Here is a 27,519-nt window from a genome sequence, read left to right as displayed (position 1 = left end):
CACGCTGATTATTTATCTAAAGCAAAATTAGAGTACAAATAATAGTGGTTTATTTACCTTTACTTTCGTCCCAGTTCAATAAAAGTTGTAATATCTACCAGTAGATATTAAAACTTTTATTGAACTGGGACAAAATTAAAGGTAAATAAACCACTATTATTTGATATTTGTCTTACCAGTTCAGGGGCAAGCCACAACAATGAACAAAATTAGAGGGTGGTGTGTAAGCCTTTGCATCATTTATATCACTTCAGTAGGCCTACTATAATAAATAGTGAGTAAAACATAGACAGACTATTTTAACCTTGACAGTATCACAATAAGTTTGTAGTTAATTTATCTATACTTTATGATTATAAATAATGAGGGTTACCTCTAATTTAAACATTTGGCACACCTACCTCAGCCCATCTAAAGTCAATGGTTTATGTAACAATTGGGCCATTTGGAACAATCTAAATACATTAAGCACGAGTCACAAAGGAAGCAGTACGATTAAAAAGGAAATAATCCAATTGTATTATTATTCTTTGGTAAACACTTCCTCCAAAGCATCATTAATACTCTTACGTACAAATATAAAGAGGGTGCGTGTGATGAACTCAAACCTTTAAGTTTTGGAAAACTTATTTAAATTTATTTAATTATTGTAATTATTGGATTATTACAAAAGTAGTTTGAAAAGGATACGTAAAAAAATTGAAAGTGGTAATGAATCAATTCATAGACTGGATGAAAATGCTTTTTTGAAGTGAGAAAACATAAAAGTCATCTTCAATAAACATTTATAGCTACATTATGATTCAATTTTGATGGTTAAACCAAAAACCATTACCTCAATGTTTTCCACGCAAATATACTACAAATATTTAGTCGTTTCATAACTGCTCTAAGACAGTATCATATAATGAAAATCCTGTTATGACTTTGCCTTTTGGTTATAAAAATACGCTTTTAAACCTTGAATCTGAATCAGTGACACGGTTTCAAGTTACAATTCTGTGGTTTTACAGGAAGAGCGTAATCCACTAATTACATATTTACTTGTAGCCCAAAATCTTTTAGTAACATATTATATTTGTATTTTATTTTACATTAAAAGTTTACCCTGGTGTTGTGTTACCAAGATTTGTTCAAGAGACGAGTTCCATTTCAATACCGGTGATAAATATGCCGTCTACAAAGACGTATATACTGCTTTTGCCGAAAAGTTTAAGATTTAGTGTCTAGTCTAAACAACAACAACAACAAAATGAGGACCATTATATTTTTTAACACTCAAACTAACCCTTTCAGCCTGGTGGGTTTTAACACATTAGCACTACAATGCTACAATGTTACAATGCTACAATGCTACAATTATACAATGCTACAATGCTACAATGCTACAATGCTACAGTACACACACACGTTTATCAGACGCACGTGGCACACTCCCCCCCCCCCCCCCCACACACACACACACATAACACTGATACAGATATTGTGATGTGTGCTTGTTTGTGTTTTGTTATCAACTTAGGCTGCCACCATATTGACAGTATTGCTCAACGGTGTCTGGAGACTTATTTACTGGAATATGCTTATATTTTGATAATGCTGCGGAATAATAACGGATTTCATTTTTACATACGTTGCAGTGATGGAGTAGTTAATTTCTACGAGCTTCCTACATTTCCTTACTCGAGTTTTGGTTGGGCTACGTGTTTACCTTATCAGAAATCAGTTTTAAATTATCCTTATTTGTTTAAAATTTGCTATAGAAAATTTTATTTTATCTTTACTTGTTGGTCAGTGAGTTTAATATATAGTAAGTTATTTCAAAAGTGGGTTCTTCCTGCAGGCTTTGGATCTTCTAGAACTATAAAATCATTGATTCTTCAATCAGTTGTTAAGGGCCATGTGGTCTTAAGTTTGCCTCAATAAAGAACAATTTTCATTAAATGTAATTTCATTTCATTTCGATCAGAATGTTTCAATAAATTACTACTCAATAATGTGTAAGTTTAATACCAAAATAATATTTTTATATAGCCCTTTACTTACCAAAACAAAATTTAAATACTTTAAGCTCACAGTATCACAACAATCTTGATATTCTTAAAACAACACTAACAAAAGTTCACTACAAATGCTGACATTTTTAAATCCACCACCAAAAAACACATTAATCTATAACAGATTCCCTCAAGATCAACATAATTCATTTACCAATTAAATTATTACTTAAAACTCGTCCAACTCGCTCGCGAGTGTAGGCTTGACATTGAATTACAAGTTTCATCAAGCTTGTTAACCAGAGAAAACTATAATTATTAACGAACTTCCAAGATGAGCGAGTGAAGACTTGGTGCTCGACACGCAGATCCAATTAACGTAATAGTCGGCCACTTTGCTCAACTCCTTCAGTCACTAGCTATTTCGAGCGGCTTGTTAATAGCTCATGTCAAAAGTATTTTAGGAAATTATTCAAGCGAATTAAGTTTAGATTTTTATTCCAGAAGTTCTATATTAATATTTATACGTGGTGAATCAGACCACCCGTGCACATACTTTAACGGGATATACACTATACAGCCGCTTGTGTAACTCACTGATTAGGTATACACATGTTTACCCACTTATAGAATAGCTAGGGATCTGATTTTTTTGGAGGTCCGTCTTGGTCCCAAACCACCCAGAAAACCCAAAATAGTTACATTTTCAAATTACAACCCGACAAAAAATTCCCTTAAATCCAACTTTTTTTGAGAAAATACGACTTTTTAAGGCTATAAGTCGAAAACGGTATGAGATGAGGTTTTAAAGAATTTTTATGGTCAGGAACTAAATTATACACAAGACACTCTTAGGGGTTATTTGAAAATTTACTTCTTCACCTTCAAAAACACCCTACTTCTAAAACTAGTAAAATGACTTGGACTTTCGACGTGTTTTTAACTTTTGAAATTACTTTTCCGACGTATATTTTTACTTTTAATGATAACAACATTGAAAGAAAAGTGACTGAAGTAACATTTTAGAATTTTAACCCACAAAACAATTTAAATGGCGGATTTTCAATAAAAAAGGTTGTTTCTAACACTTTTTGGTTCAACCCGTTGTGCACGGGCGGTCTAATTCAACCTCTTGATGGTTGTGTTGCGATTATACATAGAAAAGAGATGCCAATAAATGTTTTCTTGGTTTATTGAAACAGGTAAAAAATATTCATTTTGTAAGATTGTAATAACATAAAAAATCAACATGGTAATATATCATATCCTGAACAATGTAGTAAAACAATCATAGTAACTTTTTTTTAAGAGGTTGGCGGCCTCTTTTAACCTTGCATTTGCCCGTGCACTTAGACTAAGCGCCCGTGCGTGGATCGTTTACAGCAAAGCAAGGAGTGAGCCGGTACAGTACAAAGGTGAACTTTACTGATAAACTTTAGTGGTAATGACCAGGATTCGAACTCACTACATCGCTGCCTTGGGCCCGATGTCCGCTACGCTACCGACTGAGCCGCCGACTCACATACAACGCTACATTTAAACTACATTTAATGCGCTCATGTTTTTTTTTTTATAACACCACTTAAGAATGATTACCTAAATAAAAATTTTTAAAGATGTGTTGCGTAGTCATTTCAAGTACCAAAGAAATACAATGTACTTTAGTTTTTCCCCTATAAGAGTCTACGACTTTCATAGGTTGTTACTCTTAATTATAAAAAAAACTTGTTGTCGGCAATTTTCGCTTGGACAACTACACCTTTCTCGAATGTGTGGATATGTCTTAGATTAAACAGGTTCCATTAATGTCTTTGACACCATAGTTTCTAGGCTGGTAAAAAACCTAAAGCTTAAGTATGGTTTGTTCAAGGATAATCAAGGTTATCTTAAGTTATTGGTGACAAACAGATGATTAGAGGATGCCGATATACAGTATAATTGATTTACAATACGACCAGCATCACATTATCCCAATGGTAGTATTAAAAACAACGCCCTCTACCTACACCACGGTACCAGACTACACATTACACTAATTGTTGTGTACCCCACCCAATTGTGGTAATCGTCTTCCTATCGACCACATCTGTTAAACAACCGGATGCTCTATAATTTCCAACGATTATGCCGTTTGTTTGGGTTGCTGCTTACTTAGTACTTGATCAAATTGATTATCGTTGCAGTTGGTGGTGCGTGTGTCGGTATGTTTAGTAGCTATTGTGGCGGTTTGTACTAATGAGAAGCGGTTCTCGTCCAGGTACCATCATACGATATTTTAGTAATAATTATTATCGGTACTGACTATTGTCGGTATCGCTAGTAGAACCCATCGAACTATACAAATATACTATAGTTAGTATAGTTCGTTGGTAGAACCACCCAGTTAGCCATGACGTAAATAGACAATAGTGCTTTACGATTATAGTACGTAGTGAAATTACGTTTTTAATATTCGTAATACTGTAAACATGCGTCAATGAGGCGAAATACGCTAGGCTACTGAATGTAAAGAACAATGAACAACTACTAAATATTAAAAGGTAACGTAATTATAATACGTTTTTGAAACTGGGTAAACCTATGATTATTTTATACAGTCATCACGCATTCTGTGAATTATTTGTGAAAGAAAAAAATACGTGACTTAAACTACCACAATAATACGTTTGAAAATGTGTCACTAACTGTAAGTTTACTGAATATTATAAATACTTTTCTTGTTTTTCATGTATTTAGTTGTTCGTGTATAGTAATGTGAGAAAACCCTATAAAATTTTTTTTGAATATGAAAAAAATACTAGTATTAAAAATAATATAGTTAGCCGATTTTAAATTAACTTTAAGAGTGTTGATTTAAAGAATTTGAAACTCAATTTCCCCACTTACTCAAAATGAGTAGATAAAGCCTAATGTATTGTCACAAAATTTAAATAAATTTATTATATAAGTATAAATATAAATAATGATGACTAACCATTATTTTTCATTATTTGTATTATATTTTTTTATATTGATAACTTTTTTCTATTTTCCAAATAGAAAGAATTTTAGAGTAAATCATTCGAATTATAGGTAAAAATATAATTTGATGAAAGAAGATATTTTTTTTATGTTTTAGTAGGCTAATACTGCGAAATAACCTAGCAGGAAAACTTATAAATCTTTAACCAACAAGCAATAATGCAGTTAGACATTAAATGTAAAATAATAGCATTTGTTAACGCTACGTGACGCTGCAAAGCTCTAAGTATGTTTCCGCGGTTCACTCTATTGAAGTGCATTGTTTTATTATATCCTGCTCTATTGTTCAACAGAGTAGGAGCCACAATAGGGCAATTCAATAAGTCAATCGTTATCTCGTTGTTGATCTAATTATCCAGTCACTTCACACTGTACATCAATCATTACACAATAATTAGCCTTGTTGAAACATCTCAAAACATTCGATACTGTCTGATATTTCTATCAGTAATGTTTCATACCTTTAAACTTTACAAATAATTAATTTAATTGTAGTACAATACTTTTGTACGAAATAAATTTATATTATTATCTTTATCTCAAACAATTCTATACACCAACATTCAAAAATGTTTGAATATCCGGGTGTAACTAAGTATTTGTAAATGCAGGTAAATACTTCTAAGATCATTTTCTATCAATTAAATATATCAGAGTAGCATCTGTTTCTTAATTAATAATGAGAACTTGACATGGAAAACACCCAACACTAACCAGTTAGGTATGTATTAAGAATTATGTTTGAACAAACAATGTTGCTTAAATTAATGTTTCCCGTATTGGGCAACGTGGAAAAAAGACTAGAAAACAAAGTACTGGTATACAATGTTGCCGTGTTTTGGGTATCAACAGGAAACAAAATCGACGAACAATATCTTTCCCCTTTTTATAAAAAAAAAACAAGACAACGTCCTATTAGCCAATGAAAACAGTTTTACTGCCGGACAGTTTGACAGCTGGGAATATATGACGGACTGTATCGTTAAATTTGCTCTCAACTGAGAAATGTGGTTTTCGAAAACATAGAACCTATAAACGATAATATACTGAGCACACTTTATTTCAGGGTTTCCATATTTTACAGTTGACCAATCCGTAATGTCCTTGCTGATGTCTTTGTTGATTTATTGCAGGTTGTTTTATTGACGGTGAACAATAATATGTAAAAGTTAATTAATTAAAATGATGTTAAAATTACTTCTATCCGTTTTATATCAATCAGTATCGAACTATTACAAAATATTTATAAAAATGTAATCTACTATTATATTTTAATCTACTTTTCATCCCTATGGACAGGACAGTTGGGCAGATAGTATAGTTATATTTTAAGCTTAAATAACATAATCATCGTAAAGGGTCTAATGAGAAGTTAAGAATTTTCATTTTTGTAGTTTTTCTCTAGATCTACTTACAAATTTAAAAAAATGGTTTAACTAGACTGTAAAGTAAATCAAGGATAGTCATAAGAAATATGCTAGCTTGTAAAATTCTACAAACAGCATGCGGCTTAGAGTTGAGGACGTGTCAATGCAATTTTATTTTTCAGGTAGGGTATTTAAGGGTATTTCACCAAATCTTTGGTGTTTCAATATAAAGGAAAAACTATGCAAGAAGTCTAACTATTTTCAAAACTTCCAAAAGTTCCAAAACTATTATGCAAAATTTTTTTTAAATTACAGTTAACTTAACATTATTTCAATACATGGTTACCAAAATGATTAATCCTTGAGGTTTATTTTCAAGTGCTTATTTTTTTTACTTTACCATGTTATTCAATCTTCAGTCATTTTTTAACATCTTAATTCGCATCCACCTAATGTAAATTATCCATTTCCTATTGACAATAGGTTCAATTGTCAAATATGGAATTCAGTATGTCCGTCATCAAATTAAGATATGACAAAAAACTAATAGGCTTAAAAGGATGAAAAATCACCAAACCATGAAGAAAGGATTGTATAATTCAAATAAAGGAATCTCTAAGATTTAAAATCTTGGTTTTAATACGAAATTCTGAAATACCAGGTAATTGCTTCAATGACAAGATTCCAATTTGTATTCAAATAATGGTGATACGTCCTATGTTATCGTATAGTTCATTTTTAAGAACTATTATATCGTTACAAAACCTCCTTAGGATCAATCCATGATTGGAAAATGTCGTAAAAACATCAATGTTAGTAGTGTATAATATATCAGTTTTAACTGAATAATTCAGATATGTCATTACTGTTAGAAAACAACATGTAAACAATATGTTATAAAGCAAGATACTATTTCAACAGTCTCTCCCTTGTAAGCCACGTTATGACCAGATCCCACAGCTGTTATCTTTAATGGCCTGTTTTATTACAGTTTTGTGACCAAAACGTTTTATACTTGCCGACCGTGACCTAAGGGTTAATGAGAAGAAGATTGTATCGCTCTCTTTCTCAAACTTACACTAGTTGAAACAAATATAACTATAAAATTATGCTGGGCACCGACAAGTCTGTTTTAGTAAAACACACATGTCTTTAAGTATTCGAATCATAATTCGTATACTTGAGGATGCTGTGGTTGGTGAAGAAATGACAACTGTGAAATCAGATGATTAGCGAGCAGTAATAATCCATTCCTGCTCTAGAGCGGCAATGAGCTATTTTGCGTACTCTTTACAGTTATGTCGATGTGATTATTTCCATGCAATGGTAGGAAAAAATAATTAAATTCAAGCATTAACCCTTCGAGGTTCCCAAATTTTTCGCTTGATAGTTTTTATGGTGATGTTGAGAAAAACTTTAATTTAATAATTATTTACAAGAAATTCTATCAATTTCATCATTGATTTTCTATCAAAGTAAACAAAGTTTTACATAAAACCTTGATATTTCTTAAAACATTTGAACAAGGTAACAGTATAAAAACGTTTAAAAATGTTACTTGTTTTGTTAAGTTCTTGAATTGTTTTAACTACAACCTTTCACGATCATTTAAATAAGTGATACACATGAAAAGTTCAATATAATAAAACATAAACTACTGTAAAAAAAACAATGTTTGACTCAGTAAATATCTATTTAGAAACAAATGTGAGTTTCAACAATCCCTTACCACAAGTAATGGTGTAGGATTGACTGGACAGTCCAAATCCACTTAGTTTACTAATGATCGCAATATGTTACTAACTGGTGCTCGTATTTCAATCGTAGTTCCACTGTGAAACGATATATGGTCTTGTACTGTTTCAATTGTAAGCCTAACACACTTACCATTGCTTCTCATAATAATTCCTTATATACATTTTTTTACAAATAAACAACGCATTTCCAAAATATTTAGCAATATAACTCCAAGGATTTAACTCTAATTGAATGTGTGAATGAAAATGGAAATAATCTCCTTCAACAATAAAAACTATTACTGCTAAGTTGTATTATTTAGAAATTGTACAGTATCTTTTAGATAAATTGGTAACCTAAATTCTATATTTACGGATTTTAAAGCCAACCTAAGTTAACGTTTCACTTCGAGAATATCGTTACATGTGCACTTACCTATTGCAAAGATCAAAGGATCTATATTCCCTTGACTCAGATGATGTAAGGTATTATTAGTTTAGTTAGAAAGTTGTTTGTTGCACATAACTCGAGTATTAAATGGTGTTATATTGAATTATTAGAGAAACGGAACGGTGTGATGTCTTTCAATTAAATTAGATCTCAGCTTATAATTTACATTGACGTAGATTATTCCGGTTGTGATTGTATTATCCATAAACAAATAAATAAATGAATTTGTTTACTCAAAGATGAAGAATAAGAAAAAGTTTTTATGCGTTTACGTTGTATTAGTTTCAATGTTTAAGCTTTGAACATAAAAAAATCAAGTACACGTCAACTGGTACTGTCATTTACAATTCGAACGTTTCCCACTATACAATACACTGTGCTGGACCTGACAGCTCTATATATTTAACGAGTACAATACATTGTCGTTCGAAATGATTGGAATCGACTCGGTTGAAGCAAAAACCTCTCAAATGTAGGAAAATAGATCTATAGATCTTTTCAACAAGGAAAAGTTACTGAAATGAATAGTTAACTCACAGTGGTTGGTATAGTAAAAAATGGAAATTCATTAATATAGAAAATTCTGATCAAGGAAGAAACTCGGCTTAAAGTCTGCAATTTTAAATTCAATATATTTCACACGCCTTACTGCTGTTTTTAATGAAAGGGCGTGTGTTGAATAAATTATACGTTGTTTCTGAAGCTTTTGTCTTATCCAGGCTTTAATTTAATGTTCTATGATTAAAGTTGGCTCCATCTATGAACCATGAAAAAGTCACTAAAAATTTGCTTAAGGAAGGTTTCAGAAAATATCTGATTCAGTTTTCAGTTTAAACTGAACCTAGCGGTTGGGCATATTTTATCTGTGTTCATCTTAATCATTCACAAATATATAGTCTCAACCTTCGAAACTAGTGTTCACCTTGAATCGTGTAGCTTAACTTCTTAGTCCCGTTTAATTGTATTTTTTCGTAATGGCATAGGTTATGAGTTGGAGTATAGAGATCCATAATTTAGATATTAAATAAATGAATGTGGGATGAAGGATCAAATGATAATGGATTGTTAATTTAAGGCTGTAAGACATCTCAGTCAGTTTCATTGGTTCAGTATTATAAACTTTATGCCATTTTCAATTCTGACATCTAGGTACACATCACAAAACATTGTAGGGATTGCTGAAAGCTCCCCTACAGCTATGACCCTCATATTTACTATCTGCTCAGTGCTCAGAAGTGAAATACTGTACTTAAATATCCCATCTTAAAAATTCGCTTCAATTAAATTCCACTTTCTTAGACAGACTGGTAATTATCTCAACGTGGTGTTCTATTTATAGCTTTGTTCAGGCTATTTTTTATTTTCTATTTCCTTTATTCATATATAATTTGATCCAAACACATGAGCAAGGTTTTAGTTATCTTAAATAAAAAAACGATAACACCTAACCTAACGCATTAGAAAAAATCTGTTTTGTTTTTATCCATTAATTGTAATGTTGCTTCATTTAGCGCAGACAACGATTTTATAGCTCCATAGATGGGTAAGCGTTGCAGAACATTATTTGATTTCTGAGCTCCACCATTAAGCTCTAATGGTCTTGCCATCTTAATTATATGTTTGGTAGGTGGAATCTTTCTGTATTTAGTCTAGATATTGAACAGAAATTTAGTTGAAAATGAAGTGATTCAACTTGTCAAATAATAAGTCTATATTTTTGTAAGCGTATTCGTTTTATTAACCTATATATTATTAGTAGGAAAATAATTTACCCTTGTTTTTTTTTTCTATCGAAATTATTGTCTATATGCCTTTGGAAATGAATAAATAAACAAACTTTCCAATTATGCTCAGAGGAATGGGATTATATTTTACACACATATTTTTATAATGAAATGGTGGTGTACTCTAATATAATGGCAATGAATGAAACAAATGATGTTTTGTAAAATTAGCCAATGGGGATGAGTTAGAGTATAATGACCACTGTATTAATCCTATAATTGGAGATTACCTTAACCCACAACAGTCATTAGAGCCACAGTTATTCGCTTTAGCCTAAACAAGGGTACTTATGTTATTGGGACTCTAAATTAGCAATTTTATATTAAAACTAAATACTTCTAGCTATTGCGTAGTAATAAGTTTGCGTTATGGTTTACGTTTGTGTTTAAATTTAAATGTACGAATTAAAGTTTTAAAAGTATTCGTAGCATAGTGAACAGATGAAAGTTGTATATTTGTAAACACTCCTGTCTTATTCAATTGCTATCGAAATACAGCTACAATTCTTTACGATTTAATCCAAACAGTTCTTTATAAACGTTTTAATGGACCAGTAAAACACTTAGATGCACAAAACTATGTTATAGGGTAATTACTTTTTGGATTGGAAACTATTTTATTGATGCTGTTTCATGATTGCGTAATACCTTGCATGAAATAACAATCAGTAATGAAATCAGTTGCATGCTGAATAAACTTAAAATAGTCAAAATCTTCTATACACATTTAGCTTAATAAACCTATTCTTTCTAATGTGTGTACAAATAATAGTATTTTTTCGTAATGAGACAGGAAACAAATTATTTACAGTAACTAACTAAATATGTGTACATAAAGTTTACTTTTACAATATAAATCTAATCGCCGTTTATTTAAACTATCACTAAGAAAATAAGCCTACTAATAAAATTTTTAACAAACCTAATGTGCATGTACTAAGATAAATAGACAGTTAGGCATTGGACGGTTAAAAAATATCAATTTATTGCTAATGTATATACTTATATCTTCTTATATATAGTTTAATATGGCACATCTTTGTGGGTAGGAACAGCAAAAATTGAGTAATGATTGGGGATGTTGGTGTTTATATTTTGTTTACACTATGGACTATGTAATCAGTTGGTAGAAAGCCAAGTCTAGGAATTTTTCAATTTAGAGTGGAAATTATTTAGTTATATTAAGAAAACATAAAAAACCAATGTGGAATAAAAATTAATTTCATGGAAACGATTAACTAGGAATACAACATTTTCTTATGACTGGATGATTCATAGATAGTTTATAAATCTTTCTATGACTATTTTGTAAATCAACCTTGGTGGTTGTACAAATTATTAGTAAGTGAACGTTGATTCCTAGTATTTCCTTACCCAAAACTAAAAATTATTAATCGATACTTCGTGTCTTATAAGGGCACCCCCAAAAATTGATTTTTACTGTACAGTCTTTCATAACCATCGAGTATTATACATTTTTTTGTGATTGTTTAAAATCTGTTAAGTTTCGTGTTGATTGATAACTAATAGTTTTAACACGTCTACATCCAATCAGTACAGAAATATACATTGGTTCGAGTCAGTAATTAATTGTCTTAACGATGTGTTCCAATAAGGACATCCAGGGCTTAGCTATGTCTTCACTAATGACTATGTGCGTTCGGTTGCACCTCAATTCAACTTCTGCTAAATAATACCCTCTCAATACAACTACCAACCATAACTTAGCTGTAAAAAAACGCGTGACTTAAATGGAATGTTAATATTAAAATTTCGTCAAAAATTTCGCAGGTTTAAATTTTTTTAAAGGTTTCAAACTGTATAGAGGTTTACTAAAAATCCTAAATAAAAAGTACCTTGCTTTTTAAATAATTTGTATATTGCAAAAATCAAATCAAATATTTTTAGCGGATTGAGCTACGGAATACAACGAAGTACTGATTCCTTTGAATTGGTGCTTAGCTAATGACACATTTGCATTGTTACAGTAATATTACAAAAATTTAAACCCTCTGTCATATGTTCAATCCTGGAAATATAATACTAACGATAAAAAAAAATCAAAAGTACATTTATATACAAACACACATTATTAAATGTTTTACTTTTTAGTTTATAATATAAGTTTTTTCACTAAAATATCATTGTTTATAACTTCAATAATGAGAGAGTTATTAAGTATTCAGCGAACGTAAGAAATACTCTACGAATTGTATCGTGACGTTATGGTTTCTATTTTGTTACTCAACCGTAAGTTAAACAGTTCTGAATTGCTTCCTTAGTTGAAAATTTGTCACAATCATTTTCACTTACTCAATAATACTGTAATGGGTTATTTTAAAAGATAAGCCAGTAGTAGTATACCACTAGGGTATAGGATGTACTTATCCTCTGTCTTTGGTATAGTCTAACTAAGAGGAATGAGCCGGTCTAGCGGTAAAGCTCGGGACTTTGGTGCTCCAAGAACCAGGTTCAATTCCCGCCAATCACCAATGAATTTTTATCCATGTGATAATGCCACAACCGTCTAGGACTAGCCTGAAGTAACGTGTAAAATAGTTCCGGCTTGAGCCTAGGGTCCAAGGATGTGCAGATATCCCATAAATAAAATTAGCCAAATAGAGCTGTGGGTTATTTGCATTCAATTTTCGTTGACCTTTACAATTAGTTGGTTGTTCTTTCTTTTATCTGTGCTAGTCGCCACCGATCTATTATATAAACACAAATTATTTAATTTTCAAAATTACATTAAAAATGCAAACAAATCGACATAAAAAATCTAACCGTAAACATAATGTATAATGCACCTGCACTTATGGTGTTGCGTAATAAACCTCCATAACCATAAGTACATATTTTCTTTGCACTTTGTTGATAATCATGACAAAACCTAATGTCCATGGCGTCCTGTTTACCACCATACACATGAACCTGTTACTTTATCCGATAAGTGTGATACAGAAGCATATGCTGACTACAGATGATGCCGCTAGAACTACGTCATGGCCGGATGCAGATTACACATGTGCTGACACCATTATCAAACCTAGTGAAGACTTGCTTCGTGTTTGCATACATGAATAACTTGACACACCTTACCAGTGGATAGCTAAACAAAAGTAAGGTACTAGGAAGAAAGTAAATACGTATAACTTCGGTATACAAATATAACAAAAACTCATTTAACTGAAAGTTTTTGTCTATGAATTTATTGTTTTTCTATTGATTCACAACTCGCATGAAAAAAACTAAATCGCCAAAAATGTCATATCATTGGCCAATTTTCAACTGTGACTGGATCATGTGCATTTCATTTAGTTTATACTCTCAAGTATAGATTCTTGGTCTGTAAATAGGTTTGTATTATCAAAATATATTTTTCTTAATTAGTTGTACCTCTATGAGTTTATGGATTACATTTAACCCATAAATAATTAAATTATTAAGCATTGTTAAACTATAAACCACTAAACTTTAGAAAGTACAAAGGCAAAGAGTTTTTCTTTGAACTAGTTGTTGTCGTTCATTACGCAAAAAGCACCGTTAATTCTCTTAAAACCATTGTTTAAATAGGTTAATCGTTTTACTTAACACATCGTAAACTATTTAACAAGCATTCTAATTTGCTTAATATAATAGTTGCTTAGTATAATAGTTTTTTCCTGGGTACTTGATGTCTTTATAAATCACTTAATTACCAAGAAGTTTTCTATCTAATAATACATACATTTATTGTAAACACATTTTTTTAGTGTATATTTTAGGATTTATGATTCATAATTCTGTGTAGCTGAGCCTAGCATTGTAGTGTGAATGCATTCATGATTCAATAAACAGCATTTGCCAATGATACCAGTCGTCCAAACACACATTACTGTAACAGTTAGTATGCATATAACTTGATATAAATCCAACTCCTATTTTTATTACTGGTAGTTAAAAAGTGTTAGTAATATATATAAACTACCTGTAAATCCAAACGGATATTTAATAATTACATATTTTCTACTTATGATTAAAACACCAAAATACAAAAAAAATCTAAACTGCATAATGACTTTTAGAAATATAAATGTCTTCCAAATAATTTCATAACACATAGATTTTAGGCGGTAAAACAATATGTTCCATGTATACAGTTAAAGAATGTTAAATTAAAAATTTTAAAATACATTTTATTTTTCGTTCTTAAAAAATATCTGATACATATTCCAAAATGGTAACAAAATTTACAATTAGGCATAACTGTTATGGACAACTTTAAAAGGAAACCTTGTCACTGTTGAATTTTAAGTACTTTTGATACATTCTTGAACGGATATATATACATATTATACATTTAATGTAGGATATTTATTTACACATTATTATTAAAAAATATAACAGGAGTTGGCCAGTATATAACAGTAATAACAGTATATAACTTATTGTGAGAATACCCATCGTATAACCCAACCACAAGATGAATAATCTTTTGTGTTTTGCAAGTTATTCTTTGTAAGAGAATGGTCTCTGATTCTGCTACTCTCTAACATCAATATTGTGTTACATGATATCTTTGATTTGTAGCAATAAAGAACGCATTTAAATACACAATCGATCATATTCTTTCCTGGAATCAAATCGGCGAACCTAATGTTTTAAGGCAGTTCTGCAAATTCTCGGTAACCCTTACGTCAAGTATTTTCAAAAATATTATCGTTTGCTCACGTTAAGAGAGTGTGTGTAAAAATTAAATCCGGTTTAATATATACATGTATATCTTATCGTTGTTATTGCCTACAAGCCATATATTGCGTTCGGGAAATAACATACGAGTTCAAACCCTTTGAGTAAACGTAGGTTTTAATTAAACGATTTCAGCTCACAAAGCATTCTCCTCACGTGCCAATATTTAATTAATATTTCCAATAAATGAACGAATACATTGTGGAATTTATCTTTTGAAGATTACTTTATGCACGGATTAAATTTTACCATTTTACTCCTACATGTACCTAAACTTTCGTTTTAATATGCATTATTCTAACAAATTAAATAACCTATGACGTTTTACAAAACATCAAATCACTATTAATTTGTATATTTTGAGATTTGCATTGAACTTATCAATTTTTCGTAGCACTTTGATGTAGTAACACCTTGGCAAAGATAAAATATGCACGTTATCTATACAATTTCTACATCATTATTATACTGAAATATTTATCATTTCCCCTAATAAACCGATGTAAATGTTTTATTTTTGCTTATCAATAAATGCAAATCGTCTAAATTTACCCATCCAATAACTTTAAATTTTAAATTTAACCGATTTAATTCTTATACTATTATAATTAATTTACTGATTGATTTCCTTTTTGTAAGCTTTTACGATTTATTCAGTAAATACACATAAGGCAGAAAAAGTTGGTTAATTGATATAAATTAAATGAAGTATCAAAATTATGTGATTCAGAAATTGATAATTATTGAGAAAAACCAACGAATAACGTAACTGAGCAAACGTTTTACAATTTGCTTTTGTTGTTACAATATGTTTTGTTTGCTTTAACATTATTTATACTCTGCCCATTTTAGCAATTGTAACTGTTAAATGAGCTTAATATGTCTAAAGTTATTTTGGATTTAGCTTATAAGGTTGACAGGAAAATATATTTCACGAGAAAAAGGTTTTGAACGTATAACTTTCATTTATTTCAAGATTTAAAAAGTCTAAGAAAAATGTAAAGAAAAGTTACATTATTGAAATTACATCTACTAAATGCCTCATTGAAAAATATTTTAATTCGCACTAGTTTCATTAATTTAGAAAGCTTTGTAAAACTAAATAATTTTTTTCCATTACTGTTTTTGTCACGAATAGTATTTAAAAATACTAGTTACTGAATAGTATATCCAATATAGATTGCATAGAGGGGTTCCCTTTAAGGCTAGTAACTGAACACTCAATGTTTCACACTCGATGCATAATTAGAAAGGTTTGAAAAAATGTGTATATAGATTTTAGAGAATGAAACATAGGTTATCAGGCCATATACAGTTTCACGTAGCATAATAGGCTATATAATAATGTTTTTGCTTAAATAATACTAGACATACAGTAAAGATGTGTAGTAGAGTAATAAACAATCTCTTTATGCATCTAGATAACAAATATTTTTCTTCGAACAAAATATACGTAAGTAAAGTCTCAGAAGAAGCAGAGTCGCTACGACAATTAACTCAATAGCCGCTACTTAACCAAATTTTCTCAGACAGTGCTTCTATTAAGTCTCTTCATTTAACGCCAAAATGACTTACGCTACTTCTCTTGCTTTTCATTGAATTTTAAACTGAGTGACTCTTTGTAAAGAATAAATTGTTCGAAGATTTTTTTGCAATGAAATTTGAAATTTAGTTTTTTCATAATGTTAGTTTGAACGTTAATAAAATGCTAAACTTTAAAAATCCCTAAAGAAAAATCGTATTGTTTTCATTACCAACTGCTATACAATTTATACTGTAAGATGTTTTTGTAGCACAGGAAAGCATTTAATGATTAATATACTTTATAAACGAGTGAGAAACATCATTTAAAAAGTTTCCTACTGCAATGGTGCAAAGATCTTATTTATCAATATCACATCTTGGTCCAAGTTAAATATTTTGACTACGATAAAATAAGAGAAACCATATCTTTTTACATGATATTATGTATGAATCATATAGCTGCAGTTTGAATATTTAAAACCATATACGTATATGAATTATTATTAAATAATTTACATTATTAATCTAATTTATTTTTATTTCAGATTTAGTTGTGAAGCTGTTTGAATGATCTGAATACCGTAAGTACCTCTCATTTTTTTAGAGAATGTTTATACATTTAGTAATATCAGATTTCATAAACATAAAACATAAACTTTCTGTCATCAATTTAAATTTTTCCAAAATCTAATTACGTCCTTATCGTTGTAGACGATGTTATTAAACATAGTCTTGCTAAATCTAACTTTTTAGAGAAACAGATTAATCATGTCTTAAACACTCCAGCATAGTGTTGATATGAGTTTAGATAATTGATGTAGTGAACGTCCCAATACAAATATTTGAAAATATATTTGCAAATGCAAACACTGGTTTAATTAAATTCAACAGTGTTAAATCACAAGATTTGCTTTAAGTACAGAATCCAAATATATTTTTTTACAAAAATTTCCTATAAACAATACTTTCATTGCCAAACATTAGCACAGAGTCAAATATAAGTATGTATACCCAATTACGACTTATAACTGTTTGCAACCCAAGTATTGAACAAACTTGCCACCGAGTCTAGCAGGTATAAATGACAATCTGGGTCAATTCTCAGAACTCTGTTGTATTGACTTTAGGTTCTAAAACATTATTAACATCATTAACTTAGTAGGACAATGAAATTTAGATACATTGGGTATGAGTTATTTGCCAATAAATTATTATAGAGGAATGTTTTTTGTATGTTGTGTATTTTAACAGTGGCCTGTAACTAAGCCTTGCATGTCGCGTGATTGCAAATAATCACTGTGTTTAATTCATACCAGTCGTGAAAACAAACAGTATTGTTGCATTCGGTTGCCAAATATTTTAGCCATAGAATTTCTTATGGAATGGAATTGGATGTTTATGCTAAAGAACATATCCGGTTGATGACCATATAACGTATTTTAAAATTAAATATTATTCTGGTAGCAATAAAGTAATGGGAGGAATTCTTTACTACTTATCTAACTGCGTTTAATGGGATAAGTTGTATTCTGGTATGTTTTCCTCCTTTAATGTCACCGTACTTATTCTATAAAAGTGATGCCCATAGTATCCATCTTTGGGTTACGTTGTCTGCCTGGTTTTCATATTCAAGGTTGTAAATAAAGTTCTACACGTGTTTGTCAATTTTCGTGGAAATCGGCCAATCCTGAACTATAAATCGACGAATTTGCAGTCATCTTGTAGATTTGAGGGCCTCAGAGCGGCCATCTTGGAAAAACCCAACTTCCGGTTGTCCGATTTTGGTAGACTTTTTTCCTGGTACTTACTACACCTGTTACTACCAAAAACCGTTTAAAAACCTTTTGTTGGAATTTTTTCTATCTTGGAGGTGTTTTTGGGCTAAATCTACTCGTCTATTAGACCAGTCTGAAATATAATTTTAGAATTATGTAACTACTTTAGTAGATTTATTTCATAATTATTTCTGAACCATGAGTTAATGGAGAATTCATGTGGTGAAATCAATGTTCACCTAGTAATCTTACATGTTCACTTTAACTTATGTATTTAACGTATGTATGTAACTTATGTATCCACATTATACTGTTGACAACTGGATATACTGTAAATATGTTCTTAAACAAATAGCATACTAAGTATATTTTGTTTCCATAACTGAACGTATAAATAATAGACGAGTCTGTAAATAACTGATTAATGTCTCACTCACCGTTGATTATTTTTTTAGAATATGACTCCGGCAAATATAGTTTTTTTATTTCTATTCGTGAAGTTCAGTTCATTACTTAAGCTTTCGTAATAAATCAAGCAAACTACGTTAATATATTCACCTTTAGTACAAACTTGCTTTAATTTTTTTTTTGTGATGTTAAAGCATAATTAATTTTAAAATCAACTTTAATATGAGGATTTTATAGTATTATTCCTAACTAATTGGCTATATATTAATGTGCAACAAGTTTTTCAAAGCTATTAAATACCTAACTCACTGTCTATGTTGGAAACATATAAAGCAATATACGATATTTTGTATTTCATGTTAGGGATTTCATAAATATTAGACTAAGCGCAATCTTTTGAGTCAACAGAAGTGAATTTTTAACTCTAATCGACGAAAGGGTTTATTTTAATACTACAGCGTGTATGGAAAGCTGTTTAAGGATATCAAGGAAGTGACAAGAAGAGTTAAGAGTCAAGGAGCTACATAAACATATTATGCATTCAAGCTGATGTTTAAAGTGTATGCAACAACATTCAAAGTGTAATCCCTTAATGAAATTTTCCTATTCAATAATCTATTATGTTTTTGTGAGTCTTAAATTAGTCCATCCATCTTAATGACAAAACACGGATTTATGTAAGTGGAATTTTAAAATTTACTTGGTAAAGATATTCAAATATCAATTTCAACACTAACCTTTAAGGAGGTGTAAAAAATTAACTTCATCGCACATACATGTAGTACACACATTAATTTGACATCATGTATAAAGTATATATATTTGTAATATTTTTAGTAAAGTTAAAGCAAATACTAGTATTACAAAATATTCAAGTTATTTGCTTTCACCATCGGAAAATCTAGAAGATTTACAAAATGTAATCATCATATATACAAGTTTGTAAGCTCCATTACCTTTTAGGTTGGATCTAATAAGACAAGTTACGTGCCCCCCCTGTACAAAAAAAAACTTAACTCTGAAACTTACTAACATCGCATTTACCAAAGCCTTATTTCTTTAATTGACTTTTTAGGTTTGCATGAAGATTCTACCCATGAGTCATTGCTCTTTGTATTGATCGCATATGAATTATTCTTGTTAGGATTATGTTTTCATACATCAATGAAAAATGTGTTATTCTCACAAAAACTCTAATAACATAACAGAAGCAATGTGAACGTTGAGCCTAGTTTCTTTTGACAATGGTTTATTGTGTCAGACATCTAGACCTGTCCCAGCTGATGTTCAACAATGTAACAATACAACAATGGAGACCCGCACGATACAGCTGATTTATTTCAGTGGCACACGATAAAATACCAAATATGAAAACTTTTGGATTTTTTTAATAAAGCGGTAAATATTTCTTACTTCGGAAAAACTATTACGATGAACTCTTTGAGAGGTTTCTCACGTTTTAAAACATAGGCGGGTATGGTTTTGAAAAGTTCGTATTTATTCAAATTGTTCTCGAAAAACACTCTTAGTAAGTGATTATCTATTTTAACAGTTATGCACACTAAAACAGTTGTAATTATTAATTGAGATTAGGGGTTCAATAATCTCCTATATAAAAAAAAAAACAAGTGCAAACAAACTTAAGCTATGCAAAAACAAAACGCTTAGAACGTAATCAAAATGTTATTTTGGATGATAAATGTATATTTTAAAATAGAACTTTGAATAATTATAAATTGGTCGCATCAAATCAAAACAATCAAATTATTATCGACTCTGGATAAAGTTAACAGCGTTTACTGTTTAAACTAGTCCCTGCCTTGGTCATAGGTATCTAAATGAGTGACTCTGAAAAAAGAAGCAGCTAGTTTAGCCAATACCAAAACTGAAAAATGCATACCTATGTGCATTGGTGTTGCAACGTCATTAAACCAAATTAAATCCTCTTCTTTATTTTGTAAAACTTTTAGTTGCTGTTAACCTTTATACACTACATAACAATGCCGTGTATTTTGAAAGATTTTGCACTCGAACTCTTATAGTATTGGGTAAAGTTAACATAAAAAGTTAACAGCATTTGAAACAAGTTAATTGAAGAAACATTTAAGACAAAGTTAATACATTTGATATTATTATTTATCAACTATTAACTTCTTATGTGGACCTTTAACTGAACAACATTTCATAATTATATATATTTCAATTGTTGAAGTGTACACCTTTATACTCTGAGAAGCGTTTATTATAAGGATATAACGTTACCGGTAAGCTTCTGCACCTTAAGGATAAAGAGGCAGTTTATCAAAGTAGTTTAGTGGCTTATCTTAATGGTACTCTAACAGCTGATAACAATAACTGCCGCAGGTTAGCTTCACCACTTTACGATAAACTAAACCCTACCATAACCCCTAAAACAAATCTTTAAATATTTACTTGGATTTTTATTTCAATAAAGAAAATCATAGTTTGATGACATTAATAATGTGCCTCATTAAATGCATTTACACTCTTGGTCAAAACAAAATTAAAATAATTAACTACTAAAATCATCGTAAAAATTATATCTCATTTTGTTATCTAGTTTTACGATACTCAAATATTTTTAATCGTCAGTCCAATTTTGGTTTGATTTGGCTCAATTAAATAGGTTTTTCTGTAAGAGAGCTCTAAAAGGTTATCCAAGCAAACAGGTTTTTATGTTTCTGGAAATTGAAAAGAAATATTTACTTTAACAATAATGTATTGTAAAAAGTCATGAATGTTCAAGTCTGATCGACCGTATTAAAAAGTCTTAAATGTGGCTGTGAAAATAACTGGCCTCGAAAATATTATTTCACTAAGATGTGTTGTTTGCGATCAATAAAAAATTATTGCATTTAAAGTCCGCATATACGGTTATGTTAAATAGGCAGAAGTAACATTTAATAATTTAGGCCTATCTTTGTTTAGTTTAAAAGAAAGAGGGGTTAGTTTTTTATCATAAGGGTCGTTATGTGGATGGGATGTTTGGTGGTAATATGAGGTTTGTAAACAAAACATACATTACAAAACCATACATTACTGAACAAGTTATTTCTGGCTATACCCTACAGTAAACCTTTTTTTTATAATCTCTAGGAGTTTTTGGTAGAATTTAAGAATAGATCTGGTTCCTATCTAAATCACATCAGAAGTTAAACGCTCAGATATACTAGTCAGTAAATTGTTTTTAAATTAAAGTTTGTGATATATTTCACAACCGTTGGAATATTTTAAGACTTTTATAATATTTTGTTGTTATATTAACATCTTTGTTAAAGCTCAACAAACTGGTTTATCTAACATTACAAATCATTTCAACATAATATTTATTACCATACACTGTCTTTATTGTAATTAAGAACTAATTATTCGTATAATGAAAAGAAAATCTGACTATCCAAGATCTTTATATGCAGCCTTACCAAGATTCGTCGTGAAAGTTCCTGGCATTATCGGTTATAGCTTCGAGGGAGTTAACCCTAATCATCCTCGCTAACCTTTTCAACTAAACGTTCAAACTCCTATCTTACTAAGCCCAATCAGTTATCTCGGCCATTTTTATTTGGTTGAAAAAGTAATTTACTTTTTTATATGAATAAGAGTATAAGTATAGTGGAACTAGTCATTAGTATTTTGCCATAACTAGGACTGTTAATGAAATTTTGCATAAAATGATAGCTTTAATAAATACAATGTAAGCATAACTAGTTAGGCCCTATTTTTTTGTAAACGTGAATTTTTATATCAGTAAGGGGTTGAACTGCTGGTGGATGTTAAGCCTTCTAAAATTGCCTCTATTACCTCTACTTCTATTATTTCTGGTTGTAATTCTCATTCTTTCTAGATCAGTTGAAATTTCCACTCTTATGATGGTATTGACAATATTCATGTTTATTGTTTACAAAATGAATAAGGGATATTTTGATTTTGATTTGATTTGATTTAAAAACATCTTTTAAGCGATTTAGGCTAACTGGAAAAAAAATAAACTTTATTGGAATAAGGGATTGGAATTTTCTTGGATCTAAAAGTTTGAAGTATCCCTTACCATAAGTAACGGCAAGGGATTGACTGGACAGTCCAAATCCACTCAGTCTACTAATGATAGCAATATGTTACTTACTGACGCTCGTATTTCAATTGACGTTATCCTGCTTTCTGGTGTATTTTCTTATACTGTGCTCACATACAGCAAATTCCATTTATACATTTCGCATACATGTTTTTGTTTTACACAAATACACACGACATGGCTTGCATTCATTTGGAGATATAACAAGACATATTATTTTAAATAGATTATTAGTGTTCTAATCAGTGCTATGCAACGATGTGTCCGGATTTCGTGTTTCATATAAGTGTATTTAAATTAATTTAGCTGTGGTATAACACGTTCACCTATTTAAAAATTATTTTTTTTTAGTTCATTTAAGTACATACTTGGTAGAGTAAAACTTGATTTAATTTTTTGGATTCATTATTTTTTTAAGTTTTCTATTTATATTTAAATTTGTATTTATTTTTTTACTGAGATCGAAACATATTAAGTTACTACAAAGGTTTACTATACATTGTAAACCTCGGTTTGCAGTAATATTGTTTCCAGAATTCCCATAAAAATAATGATTGTTGGGTTGGGTATAGATGTCAAAGTAACATGTGTGTACTATTTTGGTATTTACTGATTTAAATGTGGATAATTGTTTGGAAATATGCTTTATTTAACGATGACGTATGTTATGTGAGATTTCCAGGTTAATCTACTGTTATTCCTAAAAAATTGTTGTAGTCAGCAAGGTTGCAAGATTGAGTAATGTGCTTTTGTGTGACAAATTATTATAAGACATTTTTTTTAGTTCGTTTAAAGAGGCTTGGATTGATTAAGTATTTATTATAATTTGTAAGTAGTATAACTTAATGATGTGATAAAAAACGTGTAAAACATTAAAATATTTATTAAAAATCTAATAAAAAATTAATTATTACTTTTCCATTCGGAAAACTACCGATAAAAAATCACTAAACAACAGTTCCTCTTTGGTCATAGGTTGATACATTTAAATAGTTGATAAACATTTTTCATCAAAGGATAAAGTTGTTTTCTAATGATCTATATTAGGTAAAAGTTAAAAGGGCATTTAGTTTAATCTATAAATACTGACTGAAGACAGAAAATGTACGAAAAAATCTAAATTGTATTACTTTACCATTATCTCTAAACAAGTTGGAACAACTTAATCAATGTTTATCAAACAACAATTTGATATTTTTTAATATTTTTAATCTGTTTCGCTGTAAACATTTAATATAAATTAGATCCTTAAACACACCGTTTTTATAAATGTCCTTCACTTATTGATGCGAACCATAAAACGCCATAATTTGGTAGCTCTTTGTTTCTTTTTCTTCCATCATTCCTAGTTTGCATGCACTAAAGATGGTCTGAACTCAAAAGAAAATTAAAACATAAATCCAGTGAAATGAGAGAGAAAACTCTTTCAGAGATTGGCGTTTGCAAAACACAATTATAAGCTTAGCGATGGCGTTCTCGAAAATGAATCATCTGTATTGACTGGCAAATGGCTAATAACGAACTTCTGCGATTTATTTTGTATTAGGAAAATCATTTGTTTTTCCTAACCACCTTTTTATGTGCCATTAAAATAGCGAGACTAACTAGTTAAGCAATGAAGTAACCAAACCTACTTTATTCTAATGCGAAGACAATCGTGCAATTATATTTAAAAAAACTACAGTAAATTAAGATACAATATTTTCACAACATTCTGTATTTTATTATTATTCAGTCTTCAGTATAGATCACCACAACCAATTATAACACATTAAAATAAATATTTTGCCTCTGTAATTCTTATTATTCCTATAAATATAACATTCTTAATATATTACTAAACATAATTTCTTAGTTATCTAAACTTCATTTCATCTTCACGAAGCAACCTAAAGTAACGGAGCTCTAGAAAAAATTGTTTCATACGCTTATACGTTCTGATCAAAGGCTCTGTATTCCCTTTACTCAGAGCATGTTCAGGATATGATTAAGTTAGTTAGGAAGTTGTTTGTTGCATATTACTCCAGTGAGAAATAGAAAATCATTTCCATGACATAATTAAATAATGAAAGTCCTTATAATAAAGTTACATCAATGATGTACTTCAAAGGCTAAACATAGAAAACAATGTATTATTTTTTTTAGTTTGTTGGTTTAATATGTATCGATATTTGTAATGTAGTATTTATATCAAAAAAAAAAATAAAACAAATAAATAAATAAACCCCAAAGAGATTGGCATCAGAAAATGCATCCAATCTTACATGTCATTAGTAGGCAAACCACATCATACTCTTAATTTACCTGATAGACCTACGAGTAATTTTTTTTATTGGAGTTTTAAAAAACTAACACTTACTACATAGGTATAATTTAAAACTCACGTTTAGAAGTATAACACTCTACTATGGCGACCCCCTTAAGCCTAACGTCGTATACGTTTTTTTTTATATGAAAAGCAACCTTCGTATGTTGTCATTGTTATACAAGGCAGAGTCAATTGATCCAAAACATAAAAAAGGTTCATTTTATAAGGAAAGGTTAAATTATTAAAAAGTGATTTTTCACGATTGTAAAATATTTGAAACGGTTAACATAAAAAAGGACTACGTATTGAGGTCATTTACTGTATCAGTAGCTTATATAAAAATATTCAAATTTCAGAAGTCGTAGGTTAAATGAGCCACTGAGCCTTTAAAGGCCAAGAACTAAGAATCATATTATATTATATAAAAGTTTTTTTTCTAATATTTTTCTCAGTAAATGGTATTTTCATTTCGTTATCATCTACAAAGTAAGTAGGACTACTATCATCCACATGAATATTATTTTACTATACATATTCTAATGTCGATTTATTATTTACAATGAAAAACTAATGTAATATCTGTAAGCCCCACTCTGCAGCTATGCTAATAACCTCTCCAACCTCCCCTTCTGCTTAGTTACAGAGATTCCAGATTGCTTACCTCTCTCACTTAGATGTTTTCATTGGATTGTTTGATTCGAATCTTAAGCTTTGCTTTTATTTTGATTTCTTATATTTATGTTTAACTTAAATATTTACATTTTCTGTGGTCCTTTTGGTAAGAAAAGATTGTTGGAATACTTGACTAAATACACCACCACTCTAGAAACAAAACTGTAACTAAAACTATTTTATATCATGTTGTAGCATTTATTTTTACACACTTTTAATGGGTAATATCACAAATAGGGAATTTCCAGAGTCATTAAAATTTAGCGGATATTTCCTGCACCCACACATAGTATAATGCATCTTATTGTACCTATTTCTTTGTAAGTGTCACTTGAACTCGTTAAAACTACTCTAAAATTTTAGAAACGTTTCGAGTAAAGTTTTGTTAATAAATTAAATTCATAGACTATATATAGACTATATATTTATAGACTATATTGTATTTGTTTGTGATGGAAGAATCATCAAACAATAAGTCATTTAAACATACATTACTGTATTACAAAAATATCAAATTTAAATCGTAGAGTGGAAATAATCTTGGTTTATTTAGCTGTTTTTAAATAAGATATATAGTAAGGGTAAAGGGGCAGTATTAAGTGGACATAATTTATTAGTTTTGCAGAATAATGGGTCAAGAAAAGATTACCATGTACCGAGAAGGCCGATACGCTACAATAAATTACTTCAATTGGTTTTATAGGGTGGTTCTGATATAATCTTTAAACAATCGTGTAGTTTTAATTCTTGAGGAACTGGAGTTTTGGTTTTTGCATTATATAATAACAAGCCAACCCGTGCGAAGCATTCGAACTGTACCCTCAAATCCTACTTATAATTGCAGTAGACACCTCAGTGCGTCGTTGATTTAGGCATGCGTCCTACTTCAAGAATAGATGTAAGTTTACATTTTAGATCAGTTACAACTTTTTCAGGACATAATGTTATGTCTTTTTACATTTTTACAGGACCTCTTTGAATACTATGTTTGAAATGATGTTATAGTCATACGGTTTTGGCACCTGGTGCCCTAGGAGTAGTAAAAGGACCCATCCACCATTCCAAAGTGGAGAGTACTAATCTAGTACTCGCAAGTAATATAGTTTGATGTGGGTGGGTTGACGGTGAATTTTCGTCCAAAGCATTTGGCGTTATTCTTGCGAGTGTCCCATTTATCGCTGGACCACACGAAGTGTTCAGCAACAGAGTAAATTAGTCGCCATTGATAAAGTAAAAACCAAGTACAGCAAAATATTTGGGGAAGTTTTTATAAGTCAAAGTTTTGTTTAGCCTAATTTGGCGTATAAATAATTTAGCTGATAAAATAATTTAAATCGACATTTTAGTTTGAAAAGAAATTATGAAACAAATCAATTTTTTTTAGAACTCATTAAATTTGAGTAAATTGTTTATGTTTTCCGATGTAGAGGAAGATGAAACATATTAAATGACATGAAAAGTTAAAGCTTCCAATTATGAACATTTATGCAGAAAAAATGTAACTATGGCGTACAGACAAAATAGTACTTTAGAAATTACAATATATTTAGATATTTTTAAAAAGCGTAGAACATGTAGCAGCATAAATAGTTTTATCCCGTAACTGTTTGAATAGTTTTGATAGCAGTTATACGTTTTTTTGTGTGCAAGGATAT

General features: G+C 30.1%; 1 protein-coding gene across 4 annotated transcripts in view; it reads left to right on the top strand.

The window, feature by feature from the left end:
• The window catches only part of LOC128986826 (connectin-like), a 272,786-nt gene that overhangs the window by 34,958 nt on the left and 210,309 nt on the right, over window positions 1–27,519 (top strand). For all 4 annotated transcript variants that reach the window (XM_054407376.1, XM_054407378.1, XM_054407377.1 and 1 more), the window contains exon 3: window positions 17,154–17,189. The gene's annotated coding sequence lies outside the window, so the exon portion shown is untranslated. The remainder of the gene's footprint in view (window positions 1–17,153; window positions 17,190–27,519) is intronic.

This window comes from Macrosteles quadrilineatus, unplaced genomic scaffold (genome assembly GCF_028750875.1).
Source record: "Macrosteles quadrilineatus isolate MER2022 unplaced genomic scaffold, UCM_ALF_1.0 Scaffold_2__2_contigs__length_208266976, whole genome shotgun sequence".
Taxonomy (NCBI): Eukaryota; Metazoa; Arthropoda; class Insecta; order Hemiptera; family Cicadellidae; genus Macrosteles; species Macrosteles quadrilineatus.
Note: the sequence above shows the minus strand (reverse complement) of the source record. Positions and strands in the feature narration are given on the sequence as shown.